The sequence below is a fragment of the Lycorma delicatula genome, chromosome 5 (assembly GCF_047948215.1).
Source record: "Lycorma delicatula isolate Av1 chromosome 5, ASM4794821v1, whole genome shotgun sequence".
Taxonomy (NCBI): domain Eukaryota; kingdom Metazoa; phylum Arthropoda; class Insecta; order Hemiptera; family Fulgoridae; genus Lycorma; species Lycorma delicatula.
In genome coordinates, this window is record NC_134459.1 from 156,052,403 (window position 1) to 156,068,315 (window position 15,913).

Sequence of the window (15,913 nt, forward strand, 5' to 3'; positions counted from 1 at the left end):
TCATATTGTAGGTGATGTGAGGTGTTTTTTTAAAAATGTTTATGAGATAATTAGTAATAATTGGTTAATAGTTAAGATTTACTTATTTCTAATTATTAATTACAGAGTTATTAATAACTGTATTTAAATTTAATTTTACTTTTATGTAAGAATTTTTAAAGGAAAAAAAATCATTTTATGATTTTGTATATTATTTTGCTGTAAAAATGTACATAATATTATCTTCTTGAGTATCTCAGATTTCTGATTCAAAATTTCAAATTTTGAACTGAAAAATTTAAATAACATTCTCTTACTAGGTTAATGACGTTTTGATGCTTTTTACAGATAAATATTTATGTAAATAATTCTTTACAATGTATAAATAAATATTTATATAAATAATCATTCTTTTGCAATGGAAAAATGTTAATAATTTTATGTCAAAAACTATTGTGGTGGTATTTTGGTAATTGGTAATTACCAACAAATTTTAAAATGGTTAACAAAGAACGGGAAATAATAGAAGATAGAAGTTTATTTTTTTTTTTACTATAAATAAAAGATATTTATTTCAGTTTTATTTTTAATCTATAGTTTCTTGTCATTAAAATTAAAACAGCCTCTCATATGTCTCGTTTCATTTTCAATTAGAAGTAATTTAATTGTTTTCAGAGGCAATCAATCCTTATTTATATCTCCACATTATTAATTAATTGATTTATTCTATGATAAACAAAAGAAAAAGGTTCATGTGTTTTGTTTTATGTAAAAAAAAATACTGTAGAACAAAAATTTTTTTGCACCTCTGAAGAAGTACATGAAAAAACATATTTTGATATGCACGTGTTTTACACAGAGTGCAGCAGTGAATCAGTTGATTAAAAATACTTGATAAATATGTAAAATAGTATTTATCACTTTATTATATATGAAATTACATTATGTACAATTATTTAAAAACAACATAGAAGATAAGTAGGTTATCTATCATATTTTGCAGCGTAGCCACATGAATTAGTGCCAACATTTTTTAAGATCTGGAGGTAGCGTAGTGGTGGTGGTGTTTGAAAAACACTGATTTCAGTACCCCTAGAAAAAATAATCTCTTGCAGACAGATCTGATCCACAGACAAATTCTTCTTGTATGTTCTTAAAGATCATGTGATTAGGGAAATTGCCATCCTTGAAATGTCGCTCATAGCACCATCTTGTTGAAATAATGTGTTATGATTAATAGAATGACGAGCTACTTTAGGCTAAAGGAGATTTTTTTACATGTTATGATAGTTTTGTAAATCTAACTGCAAAACCATCATCATTCTCAAAGAAGTGTGGTCTTACAATTCCAAATGATGTAATATTACACTTGACAGTATGACTTCAAACTGTAGAGCAGCTTTTCATGTTATCTTTGCACAAAAGGTTTTTAGGATTTATAGTCTACCGGTAGTGAAATCTTTGCGTATTGACGAAGCCCAAAAAGTGAAAATAATAATAATTTTCTTTATTATTCATAAATATTGTTTATATGGTTGTTAAAACTGTTAATTGAATAAGGTCTAGGCACTTACTAGGCACAACTATTCATTTTGTAGTTACATACATGATATAGACATATAGTCCTTGGATTATATTTGATAACACAGCATTCCACATTTACACACTAGCGATAATGAATTTAACAAATAACATAGAATTACTATTCATTTACATACACCATATTTACACATACACATTAAAGAAAGGATTTAATAAATGAACATAGAACTAGTATTTATAATGATAATTTAACATACATCATCTTTCATCATATTTTTCAATCTTCATATATGTGATAAATTACTTTATTTATTAGATGGTCCTCCAAAATTTTTTAAGAATGTTTTTCCCCAGACATTTGTCTTACGTAGACTCGTAATTTGTAGGAATTTCTTACCTTGGTATTAATGAGGTCTTCTCTGCAATCGACAGTTGTGTGTTTATCAATCCCTGTGTAGAGATGTACTGATGTAGTGAATATCATGGTACAAATTGCTTATTTGGGACCACAAAAATGTTTCTTTGTCTAACGAACAAATATATAAACATTTTCTTTTTTGAATTCAGTATATTTTTGTAACCTAGTTTTTTAACACTTACACAATGCTCTTTTTTGTTTAAAAATAGTGATTTTCCCCAATTTGTTTGGGTGCACAAACTAACCACTTCATACTTTCAAATTTCAGCAGTCTCCAAACCATCCATGTTTTTAGTACTTTTTTGACTGTCACATACTGCCTACGTTTGGATTTTCTTACTTATCTATTCAATTGAAACCTACCTGTTAGTTCAGATATATAATATTTTCATTTTCCTCTTTTGTTATATGACTCCAGTTACAGCACAGAATATTTCACCCTCCTTATTTCATTCAGTTTTGATGTTCACTTCATTAAATAATATGTTATTTGTTCAGTTTTCATTTTTCTATGTTGTACTAAAGGTTATTTTATTTTCAAACTACAAAATTTTTGATTCCAATCGATTTTTAAAAAACCTCTGATTGCTAACCTCAGTCAAAATTTACTCGTCCATATTATTTATTTACTATTAGTAGTAATCTCTAAATTTTTTTCCTTGTCAACCGATCAGTTCCAAATCAATATATTATAAATACATCAAAGTTTCTTCTTCCCGTGTTTATTTTCAGTTTCCTTTTAACATATGAGATATAACTGATAAATCATTTATAAAAATAATTTTACCTGTATATCAATATTATTAGGTCACGATAAAAATATTACCTGTAAAGTATATTCTCATTTTCTAATAATCGTAGATTATTTGGAAGTATTAATCTTGATAAATAGATCCATAAATCGAATTTAAGTGGGTTGTAACTAATTTATATTTATAGACTGATCTGTATCGCTTCACAAATACCTGCATGGTATTTGTGAAAGAGATTAAACAGAAGTGCATCTTCTGTTTAATCTCTTTCTAGAACTTCATGTGGGTCTTCTGTCATTAGTTTCCTCTGTTAAAATTATTTTTTTAATTATATTTATTTAATTAATTTTGTTTTTAAGAGTTATCTATGTATGCCACTATTCTTGATATCGATTGTCAATTTTATTGTAATTGATACTGGAGTGTAATATAAAATGTATATAATATTTAAAATACTCTGTTTAAGTATTAAATTTAATTAGTTTAATAAATATATTTAAATGTGACACTTGTTATAAAAGTCAATTCAAATTTAGATTTTTGTATATGTAGTACAAGTTTGTACAGGTGATAATTTTTTATTTATTCGTTATATAAATTGTGTTTATTATGATTTTATACATTTATTTACTTTTCTTTTATACATTTGTAATATGTATATAAGCTTTAGTGTGACAATTGTAATAATACAATGTTTAGTTTTTTATATGTATAGTACAAGTTTGGTACCGGTGACAATTTTCTTTTTTAATAATATTTTTGTTTTTTGTTATGTATGTTTAGTACACAGATAATCTTTTTATTTTTTGAGAGTACATTTATTTTTTTTTCAATATAATTGATGTATTTGTAAGTAAATTTATGTAATTAAAATAAATTTGTTACAAATTTAAAGTTACCTATTGTAAAAATTTAACATTAAAAATAAAGAGAGTATATTTTCAATTAATCCCTTATTTCTTTACTTAGTATTGTGTATTACCTCATTTGTGTGATTTGATGAAGTGTGTGGCTCATTATAGACACATGTAGCCCTCGTTAGAAAAGTCTTGCTCATTGCTACAATTAAAAAATCTGTCTTGTCTAATTAAAATATTCTTACCAGTGAATTAATCGGCACACATATTATTTTATATAATTTCCTTATTATGTACTTTTTATTTAACTAATGCTAGTCTTAAAATCGATTTAAGAACTATGAAGTAAAAACAATTATAAAATAATCATTTCATTACGTATCATTCATTTGGCGGCCAGAAAATAGATATTCCTTCCAAGTAGTGTCGAGCGGTTTTCTGGTGTTTTTTGTTCCTCCATTCTTTCGATTTGCTGAGTATGTGATACCATCTCCCCGGGTTTATGAAATTGTGATGGGTTAACTTATGGATATGTATAACCAGCCGCCTCCAATTCATCATGCTGATAACCATGCCGACAGTCTGATATGATAATCGATTCCGCTTCAACTTTTTCTTTAATAATTCCCAGTAGTATTTTTGCAGAACAATCAGGAACTTTGACAGTGAACATTTGGCTTAGTTCTTTGTAAATTCCCCCAAAAATCCACTCTTATGGAAGAACCCTGCTCGCATTATATTTGCATCATGTAAACAGACTTTCAATAGTCTCCACGACTGCCACTTATTTTGTTACAACTTATTTTGCTTATCGGAAACTGATGTACAATAAAAGCAGACATTTCTCTTTTGTACATATTCCAGTCAACTGCAGTGCATTGATTTATGTTCAACTGCTGATCACTGAAGTCGGTTCCTCACACCAAAAATAAATGTATAGTGTAACAGTAACTATCAGAAGCCTTATACCCTCCAGCCAGTTTCCAACATGAAATTGCTTAGTTTCATTATAAATTCCTTTGTTACATTTCCACTTCACACAGTCACAGAAATATAATTTCAAGTCGTGATCCTGTCTGCATTTTCAGGAACATAACACTACTACATATTCCTGTAACAACTGTACTTTCAGTACTGCTGTCCCCTTCAGTATTTGATTACTGCCACAAATTCATTACTGTTTCTTCTTATTACAATGGAAGGAAACTGAATGACAAAAACACCACAGCCAAATAAACTAAATAAATGAACAAAATTATTGCGATGACAAGTAGAATAACGTGAAATAAAATAACTTACAACAAAAATAATGTGTTACAATAATATATATAATTGGGGCTAATGACCATAGTAGTCAATGCCCTTAAAACTTCAAAAAAGATGAAGAAATTTCTTCTTTTTTATTTACACATATATATCTATATGTGTAAATAGCTATATATGTAAAAAAAATATGCGTCGGTTAATGCACAAATACCAAAATATTAACACATTTTAAGTCTATTTTTACCGTGAGCCCACTTGGTTAGACCAGCCTAGTTAAACTGTAATCAGGATCATAAGGAGTGTATAAGAACAGAGAATACAGGAAATTTTGAGGAATAAGAGAATCCACTGCAGGTCATTCATAGGACTTTATTATAAACTGTAGGGGGTCAGAAGGAGTTCTTAAGATTGAAGTATAGAAATAATGTATTGAAGAAAGAAGAGTATATATATATATATATATATATATATATATATATATATATATCAGAGAATAATTAAAATTTACTATAATTTTTTATATTTACTATTAATTAATTTATAGTGGTAGCGTCTTGGCCTTTTACCCGGAGGTCCTGGGTTCAAATCCCGGTCAGTCATAGCATTTTTCACACACACATACTACAAACCATTCATCTCATCTTCTACGGAATGAATTGCTTGACTGCAGACCCGGAGGTAAAACAAACCAAAAAAAAAATTAATTTATATAGAAGATTTTATTGTTATTAGTCAGCTCACTGTTTATCCTAAAACTAAACAATATACTAACCAGATAAAAGTTTTTGGGGTAAGTCCTGTTTTGTAAGTTCAAATTATCCATGATTCTGAATTAAAATATTTTACTTTTTCTTTATACATCAAAAAAACTTACTCCCCAACAAATCAAACAACTATACAACAAAACCTGAAATAATGGAATCCTGTCTACAACAGAAAATTTCCCAGGTCGTGTGAATTTTACCAAAGATATGATGTTAATTTTCCCAAACTAATTGAAACCTGGCTGATCCGGAAATGGAAACAATCTCACGAGTTTATGGAAATGTTTTTTGAGAATAATGTAGAGTACTGTAATTTACGCAAAATAATACATATGTCCATTTTAATGCTATACATAAAGTACGCTACTAAATTTTCCCACAATGCCTACTGCCCTGTGAAGCATAACACACTCATCATTACTTATCTAGAGTCACAGCCCGAATGTTGACAGAAAACAGAGTAGCTAAAAGTAAAAGTTCAGTACAAAAAAATAACCAATTTTTTTTTTGTCTTCAGTCATTTGACTGGTTTGATGCAGCTCTCCAAGATCTCCTATCTAGTCCTATCCATTTCATTTCGGTATAACCCCTACATACTACATCCCTGTAAAACAATTTGTTTTACATATTCCAAATGTGGCCTGCCTACACAATTTTTTCCTTCTACCTGTCCCTCCAATATTAAAGCGACTATTCCAGGATGCCTTAATATGTGGCCTATAAGTCTTGTCTCTTCTTTTAACTATATTTTTCCAAACGCTTCTTTCTTCATCGATTTCCCGCAACACCTCTTCATTTGTCACTTTATCCACCCATCTTATTTTTAACATTCTCCTATAGCACCGCATTTCAAAAGCTTCTAATCTTTTCTTCTCAGGTACTCTGATCGTCCAAGTTTCACTTCCATATAAAGTTATGCTCCAAACATGTACTTTCAGAAATCTTTTCCTGATGTTTAAATTAACTTTTGATATAAACAAATTATATTTCTGACTGAAGGGTCGTTTCGACTTTGCTGTTCGACATTTTATATCGCTCCTGCTTCGTCCATCTTTAGTAATTCTACTACCCAAATAACAAAATTGTTCTACCTCCATAATCTTTTCTCTTCCTATTTTTACATTCAGTGATCCATTTTCTACTACATTTCATTATTTTCGTTTTGTTCTTGTTTATTTTCTTGCATAGGACTTCATTCATGCCGTTCATTGTTTCTTTTAAATCTTTTTTATTCTCGGCTAGAATTACTATATCATCAGAAAATCGTAGCATCTTTATTTTTTCACCTTGTACTGTTACTCCGTATCTAAATTGTTCTTTAACATCATTAACTGATAGTTCTATGTAAAGATTAAAAAGTAACGGAGATAGGGGGAACATCCTTGTTGGACTCCCTTTCTTGTTACGGCTTCTTTCTTATGTTCTTCAATTATTACTGTTGCTGTTTGGTTCCTGTAAATGTTTGCAATCATTCTTCTATCTCTGTATTTGAACCCTAATTTTTTTAAAATGCTGAACATTTTATTCCAGTCTACGTTATCGAATGCCTTTTCTGGGTCTATAAATGTATGTTGGTTTGTTTTTCTTTAATCTTCCTTCTACTATTAATCTGAGGCCTAAAATTGCTTCAGAAAGCAAATGCTGAAGAGAAAGTTGGCGGTTGTTCTGCATCATTAATTAAGTAGAGATTCCTGGCTTCAACAAACTGTCGAGGTCAGCGACCAGCGCCTCTGAGGTCAGCGAGTCATGCAGAAATTCAAAGAGGGGATCCTAATGATGAGGTGACATATTCTGCTTGGATATCTACTGACAGACCTCAACAGGTGCAGCTCACTGCAATATTAGAAGAATATCTGGAAATATTAGTTGAATACCTAGAAAAACTAATACCATTATCTTTCATTACAAAATCTCAGACCAGATATTTGAAAAAAATCAAAAGCAATCTGAAAGTAGATGAAGCCATTGTTCTTATTGATTTTAGCGAAAACTACTCTTTTTTACCAGAACTGGTAGAAAACCTTGGGTTTCAGACTGATGCCATCCCTGCTGATTGCAGCTGATGGATGAACGTAGAAAATATAAGAATGCTAGTGATGAAGAAAGTAAAAGGAACTATCGGCAATTAAGAAATGCTATAAACAGGAAGTGCAAACTGGCGAAAGAAGAGTGGATTAAAGAAAAGTGTTCAGAAGTGGAAAGAGAAATGAACATTGGTAAAATAGACGGAGCATACAGGAAAGTTAAGGAAAATTTTGGGGTACATAAATTAAAATCTAATAATGTGTTAAACAAAGATGGTACACCAATATATAATACGAAAGGTAAAGTCGATAGATGGGTGGAATATATTAAAGAGTTATACGGAGGAAATGAATTAGAAAATGGTGTTATAGATGAAGAAGAGGAAGTTGAGGAGGATGAAATGGGAGAAACAATACTGAGATCTGAATTTAAGAGAGCATTAAAAGATTTAAATGGCAGAAAGGCTCCTGGAAAAAAAATAGAAGGAATACCGGTAGAATTACTGAGCAGTGGAGGTGAGAAAGCAATTGATAGATTATAAAAACTGGTGTGTAATATACATGAAAAACAGGAAGTTCCATTGGACTTCAAAAAGAATGTTAATGTCATGATACCAAAGAAAGCAGGAGCAGACAAATGTGAAGAATACAGAACAATTAGCTTAACTAGCCATGCCAAAAATCTTAACTAGAATTCTGTACATAAGTATTGAGAGGAGAGTGGAAGAAGTGTTAAGAGACCAATTTGGTTTCAGGAAAAGTATAGGGGCAAGGGAAGCAATTTTAGCCCTCAGATTAATAGTAGAAGGAAGATTAAAGAAAAACAAACCAACATGCTTGGCATTTATAGACCTAGAAAAGGCATTCAATAACGTAAACTAGAATAAAATTTTCAGCATTTTTAAAAACTAGAGAATAAACTAATACAGAGAATAGACTAAATACCTGTAGAAATACTGCGCAGTGCAGGTGAGTTAGCAAACCAGTCAAATGACTGAGGACAAAAAAAAAATTTTAAAGGAAATAATTCACAAATAACCTCAACATGACACTTTTCACCTGAGTTACGTACCTTGTACCTACAAGGTACAAGGTACAACTTTATACATACCTACGTATAAAGTTTTCTGTAAGTACCATCACAAAAAACTTCATAATTCAGTACTATTAGTAATATACATTTTTTTCAGACTGAATAACTGGTTATTGTATAGAATTATTGACTCGTCCTAACTATCCACCAATTTAATATTTGAGGATAATTACACGAGGTTAGGTTATGTTTGCTGAACTCCCTCTAATTGATCTGAGTGTTATTTCCTAGCATTGTCACTTTAATAATCGTGGTTTAAGCATTTTGGAGTACCTCTGAAATTACATTTAGCACTTGGAGCTGAGTGTTAAAAGTAGTTTTGAGAGTGAAGGGCTGAAAATAAGTCAAATCAATTATGATAATTATAGTGGAAATATGAAATATTGTGGAAAAAATCTCTCTTAACTAATTTAAACATTCTTTACAATCTATTAGTTGATACAAATTTCATTGGTTTATTTAAGAGCAAATAATCATCATTAGATATGGATCATACGAAAAGGAAAAAATGTAAACACAAAAGTATTCAAACAAATTCAAATCACTATTCTCAGCTGCTATGGGAATAAGTAATTTTTTGATTTTTCATTTTAAAACTTTAAAGTCAAAAACTACAATAAAGTGATTTTTTGTAGAATTAAGATCAACATGGAGAAAACAATATATACAAAAATTAATGACTTGAATGTGCAGATCTTTCGAAATGAATTATACACAGTGTACATCATCCACTTTTGCAAAAAAGTAAAAAAAACTGTACCACCCCTTTTATTTATTTTGATTATTAGATTGTACAGATTATAAAATACTGATATAGCATCAATAGAATAAAACTGGTGGTATTATTGGAGATAATTAATTTTCCAGCAAACTTTTAATCCATCATTATTCTAATAAAAATGAGTAAATAGCATCCGAATATATTTCTGTCTATTCATTTGCATTTATCTGTATACATAACATGATTATATTCATTAAAAAAAATAATAATATACATCATCCAATTTTGTGAGAAAGTAAAAAATCATAATCCCCACCATTTTTATTTATTAGTTTTATTGATTATAAGAGTAATGACATATCATTAATATTTTATTAATTGCTGGAGAAAATCCAATTTTCATCTAACTTTGAATGCATCATTATTATAAGTATATTAAAAATAAAGTAAATATCAACCAAATGTATTAGTATGTACTACTCCTGTATATTTCTTTATATATATCATATGAGAGAGAGAGAGAGAGAGAGAGAGACTTTTGCTGAAATAAAAACGAATTATACACCAACAAAGTGAATTAAAAATTTCAACAGAAAAATTTTTAGTGATGAGGCTCATTTCCACCTTGTCGATATCACGAATATACAAAATTGTTGAATTTGGGCAAGTGAAAAGCCAAAAACAGTTCAAATGTGTTCATGTATCCACAAAATGAAACAAAATGTTGGTTGGGCTCTTTTCTTTGTGAACAACACTGGTGTTACTGTTATGGTAATGCTGTTCGTTATTGCACAATGCTCATTAATTTTTTGTCAGGTTTGGCTGTGGAAGTTATGATTCCAACAAGACTGTGCACAAAATATATGAAACCATCCAATTTCAGCAGACCAAATTTCCAAGTCGTGTAATTTTTTTAATTTGAATATTAGAACTGGCCGGCAAGGTCATGTGATCTAACACCTTGTGACAGATATGTGAATATATGGTTGAAAAGTTTTTAAAAAGAATGGACACTACCAACAGACCTATGGAGCACTTGGATAACATATAATTCCATATTTAACCTCCTATATTGTACTTTACATTACAAAAACAAAAATATTAAATATTGTCAACAAAAATTGAGTTTTTCTTAATTAAAATACCAGTTATTATTGAGACATATAAACAGGATGTTCATTTTTAAATCTGCCTCACTGGGATCTCATACATAAGACAAGGTTAGAAGAAAGAAGAACCTTCCCTCAACTTTTGAGTACAATCAAATATTATCTCTGGCAATAAATTTACCCCTATCACTATCAGTTTTAACAAACAGTGAAATTAATAATTGCCAAAGATAGTATATTATTTTAATAACTGATGATGAATCCATGGATTCAAAAAGCTTTTTTTTATTAACTCATGTTTGCACTGACGTTGGTTTTTATTTTTTGTTGTTTATGGTGATAATATATAATTCAAAATTTGTACCACTATAAAGGTCACTTTTGAAACAAGCTGTGAAAAAATCAAGTTGCTGTCATTTTGGCTACATTGTTATAGCCCAAAGTTTTTATTTTATGATAAAATTTTTGTTTTTAATGCCTTTAAAAGGATATGTTACAACTGCCATTCTTTCCATTTAATTTTTGATTTGCATTCTCCCATGGTTGCTAGGTGTAATAATATTAAATAGTAGATTATTTTAAGGTGATTATTAATAAAGAGAGTTTATCGGACCATCTATTTATAGCATTTGAGCCCCGATCCAGGGAAATTCGTGTAATGTCGGGAAGGCTGATAGTCTCCAAAAAAGGATGCTTACGGTTTAGGGACAGAATAATCCTAAGACTTCTGGCGATATGTCCCCCGAAGACTTTGTGGAACAAGTTCAAGAGGAATGCGGAAAAGCGGGGGTCTTAGTTTATCCCCGGAGGAAGCAACATGCTTACTGGTGGTCGCCTGATTTGGAACACCTACGGAAGGCAGCATGGAAAGCAAGAAGAGCCTACCAAAGTTCGGGTAGGCAGAATGCTAGATTAAGGGATGCTGCGCGTGAGGTATACGTGGAAGCAAGGAATGCATATAATGCATCAATTAAAAGGGCTAAAGCCAGTTGCTGGAAGCGACTGTGTCAAGATATAGATGCTGATCCATGGGGCAGGGGTTTTAAAATTGTTACCAACAAGTTAGGGAAGAGATTACCTGCCTTAACAGACGATAAGATCCATCGTGTCGTTAAGGAATTATTTCCTCAGCAAGCGGATCCTATTCGGGAAGAGATTGTGGATAATAGCTTTTTTAACTTCTTGACGCTAGTGAGCTATTAATGGCGGTGAAAAGACTGAAGCTACATAAGGGACTCGGGCCAGATGGCATTCCAGCCGAGATAATCAGAATATTAGCAGAAAGGATGCCTGCAGAGCTTCTTAATATCATGAATAAGATCCTGAGAGATGGTTGTATTCCAATGCAATGGAAAGAGTCCAGGTTGGCCCTTATCCAGAAGCCGGGGACCGATAACTTACAAGTAGCATATAGACCTATATGCATGATTAATAACATCTGCAAACTCCTAGAGAGATTGTTGGAATTGCGGCTGAAAAATGCGATTGAAGAACATGGAGGCCTTTCTAACGCACAATTTGGTTTCCGTAAGGGGCGTTCTACGGTGGGTGCTGTTAAGACAGTTATGCGTCTGGTGGACAAAGCGGCATCGGGTACTTGGCGCACCAGGAAGATACCAATTGTGATATTGCTTGATGTGAGCAATGCTTTTAATTCACTGAAATGGGATGCGATCCTACAAGCGTTGAGAGATAAGGATATTCCTGGATACCTAAGAAGAATTATCCAGAATTACCTGCAGGATAGGTTTGTTGTTTGTCACCAGGGTAGATCCTGCTTCCGCTTCAAAGTGACGTGTGGAGTGCCTCAAGGCTCTGTCTTGGGGCCACTCCTTTGGAATCTGGTCTATGACGGAATTCTCGGGCTGAGTTATCCTCTGGGTGTTTTCCCAGTGGCTTTTGCTGACGACCTGGCCTTGGTTGTTACTGGAAAAACTGAAGTAGAGGTATCGGAGAAGGCAAACGCAGCGATACGAATGGCAGAAGTCTGGATGTCTACTAAAGGCTTAAAACTTTCGCATGGTAAAACAAAATACGTAGTCATGACAGGTCGTAGGAGAATATCTGACATCCTAATTCGAGTAGGGGGTAATCTTGTCCAGCAACAGACTTCAGCCAAATATTTAGGGATCTGGCTTGACAAGAGGAGGAGTTTTACGGCACACGTGAATGAAATATGTAAACGAGCTGAATGCACGGTCAAAAATCTTAGCAGATTACTCGGTAATATGACAGGATCCAGAACTGCGAAGCGTAAGATTTACGCTCACGTAGTTAATTCCATCTTACTTTACGGTATACAAGACTGGGAAAGAGCTCTGAGTGCCGACAAGAACAGAAGAGCCCTTGAAGGAATTCAACGGCGCATGGGCTTAAGAGTGATATGCGCATATTCTTCAGTCTCCACCGAGGCAGTACTCATAATTGCAGGAGTTCCTCCGCTTAAACAACTGGCGGAGATGCGAGTGAGTATAGCATGTGGACAACCTTCTAAAGAAGCATATGAAGAGATGCTGCGTAATTGGCAACATCGTTGGGATGTAGCCAACACGGGACGATGGACACATCGTTTGATACCTTTGATCCGACCATGGATAGAAAGGAAGTTCGGGGACATAAATTACTGGATAACGCAATTTTTTACAGGGCATGGGTCGTTCAGGTCCTATTTATGTGCGAGACTAAGGGTAGATAACAACAACTGTCCTTACTGTGGGGCTTATGATTCCCCTGAACATGTAGTATTTGAATTTAACCGTTGAACTGAAAGCAGGCAATCCTGTGTAAGACGTATAGGGCCATTATCTACGGAGAATGTGGTGGATAAAATGCTACTTAACGAGGATAACTTTAATGTGATCTCGTCGTTTATAACCGCAGTTATAAAGAAGAAAGATGAGGAAGCTCGTCAAGAAGAAACCGCTCGCTGATGACGGCTTGTCGTAGGTGGAATTTCCACCTACGAAATAAAAGAGCTAACCGGTGAACTGACCTGCCGTGCCGGACATACAGCCAGCGGGCGGGGAGGCGAGCTAGAGTAAAGGACACTCCTCTGGCGCGAGTCAAACTTGATTGTAGATCCGTTCCAGAGGAGTAGGTGGGAATATAAAAAAAAAAAAAAATTCTTGGATATAAATCAAGGGGTAAATTTGGTACTTAATATAGTTTCTGATGTCAAAAATAAAATAAAAATGGTCCCAGACCTCTCTCTCACTTAGGTTTTAAGAAAAACATGGTAAAACACAAAATGTTTTGTTGGAAAATACACTTTTTTTAAGTTTGGAGTAAAATAATTTCGTTATTTACAAATTGTTAAGTTTTAATATCATGTTTTCTTCTTATTTAAAATATTGTAATGGCAGCCTTGATTGTTGTAATTCTTTTTCTCAGCGCTAAAGCTCAGCTGATTCGATTCTAGACACAGTACACAAGATGATATGTAGTGGGACGGTAACATACAATGAATTAAGCAATTCAATCAATCATTTACATCAATCCTATTCAATATACTTCAAATACTCAAAATATTATATGTATTATTAATATTCAATGTGTTATTACTAAACTGAAATCAAATTACAACAAACAAGGCTACCAAATATATCTAATCAAAAATGTATTCTACAAATGAATAAATACTACATAACTCAATATGGATTCGTCTAATTATTCAAACTTCAACTAATCAACACTAACAAACAAAAAAAATTACACTTTTTAGAGACTTTAATTCTGAAAAAAATTATATAAATAAAAATGAAAACAAATAAGAAATTTTTTATTATTTTTGGATAATATAAAATATTTATAACTAAAGAAAATTTAAGTTTCGCAAATAAACAATATATAATCAATCTCTAAAAAAAAAATAATGAAGCATCCAGGAGGGACTCTATAACTGTGGAACTTTTAAAATTATGATTATTAGCTAATTAATGTATGATCTATTAAGAGAAATTATTTGGAAATCTCGGCTAGTATTCCATTTCCCTTTATAGTGACTTTCCATCACGGAAATGACTTGGTGGAAATGTTCATAGTGTTCGTCACTTAAATCTCAGAGATTCTCCGGGAAAAAATCCAGGTGCGAGTGGAGGAAATGTATTTTCAATAACATATTACATCCTATAGCTCTGTATGAAAGTAAGAAGATGATTAACAATATTGTGGTAATGGTCGCATTTTTGTTTGTCAAGAAAACTTTTACAAACGTCTTTAAATGAAACCCAAGCTACACTTTCTACAATATTTAACATCGAATTAAATACATCATCTTTGACCAACTCTCTTACTTGAGGACCAACAAATAATCCTTCTTTAATTTTTCCTTCACTTACATTTGGAAATTTATGCCTGATGTTCAAAAATCCAGGGCTATCCTTCTTCATTGCTTTTAAAAGATTTTCCATTAGTCTTAGCTTGATATGGTGAGGGGGTAAAAATATTTTTTTCGGTTCAAGTAAGGGGTCGTGAATAATATTTTTCCCATTTGGAGTTAAGTTGTCTCGTTTCTTCCACTCTTTGGTAACGTAATGTTTATTCCTAGCTCGGCTGTCCCGTTCACAAAAAAACCACAAGCACTTAGTACAGCCTAGCAAAATAGCTATAACTTTCAAATCACCACATACGTTCCAGCTGTTTTTTTATAATTTATTTTTTCAAGAACATCCTTTATCACATCGTATGTCTCTTTCAAATTAATACCACAAGCGATTGGTATCGAAGGATATTTGCTACCATTGTGTAGTAGAACCACTTTTAAACTATACTTGGACGAATCTATGAAAAGGCGCAGTCCTAAGGTTTATGAACTTGTCCAAGTGTAACATAAACTCATCAATATTTGTGGAATAAAGCAAATTATTTTCATCAATAAAATACTGAGAAAGTATTTTATTGATGAAGTACTTCAAAAGCCCGATATTTTTGTATTTTTTTTAAGTAAAATCCGACCTTGCAGTCTTGATCCTACGCTGACCCTAACATAGTCATTTAATTTACAAGATGTGGCTTATTGGAAGATAATTCAAAATCAAAATCATTGTTGTCTTCTTCAGTACTGCCCGATTCTTCATTGCTGCTTTCCAAACATACATTTACAGGTGGCTCAGGAACCGGAATAATTTCACTGTAGGTACAGGCCTGATTGCAGATTGCAATGAAGGGTATTTTACAGTATGTCTAAATTTTTTTAGAAATTCCAGACAAACTTGTTAAACAAAACTATCGGTTACATGATGCTTTGGTTCACACCAAACCACAGGTACACCAAATGGCAGAGCCTTCTGTGTACCTTTCAGCTATCCTCTTAAATATACAGAACAATTAGTGTGTATTATATGAGAAGCCCGCGTCTTATCCCGATCAATTTTACATTGAAAGTACAAA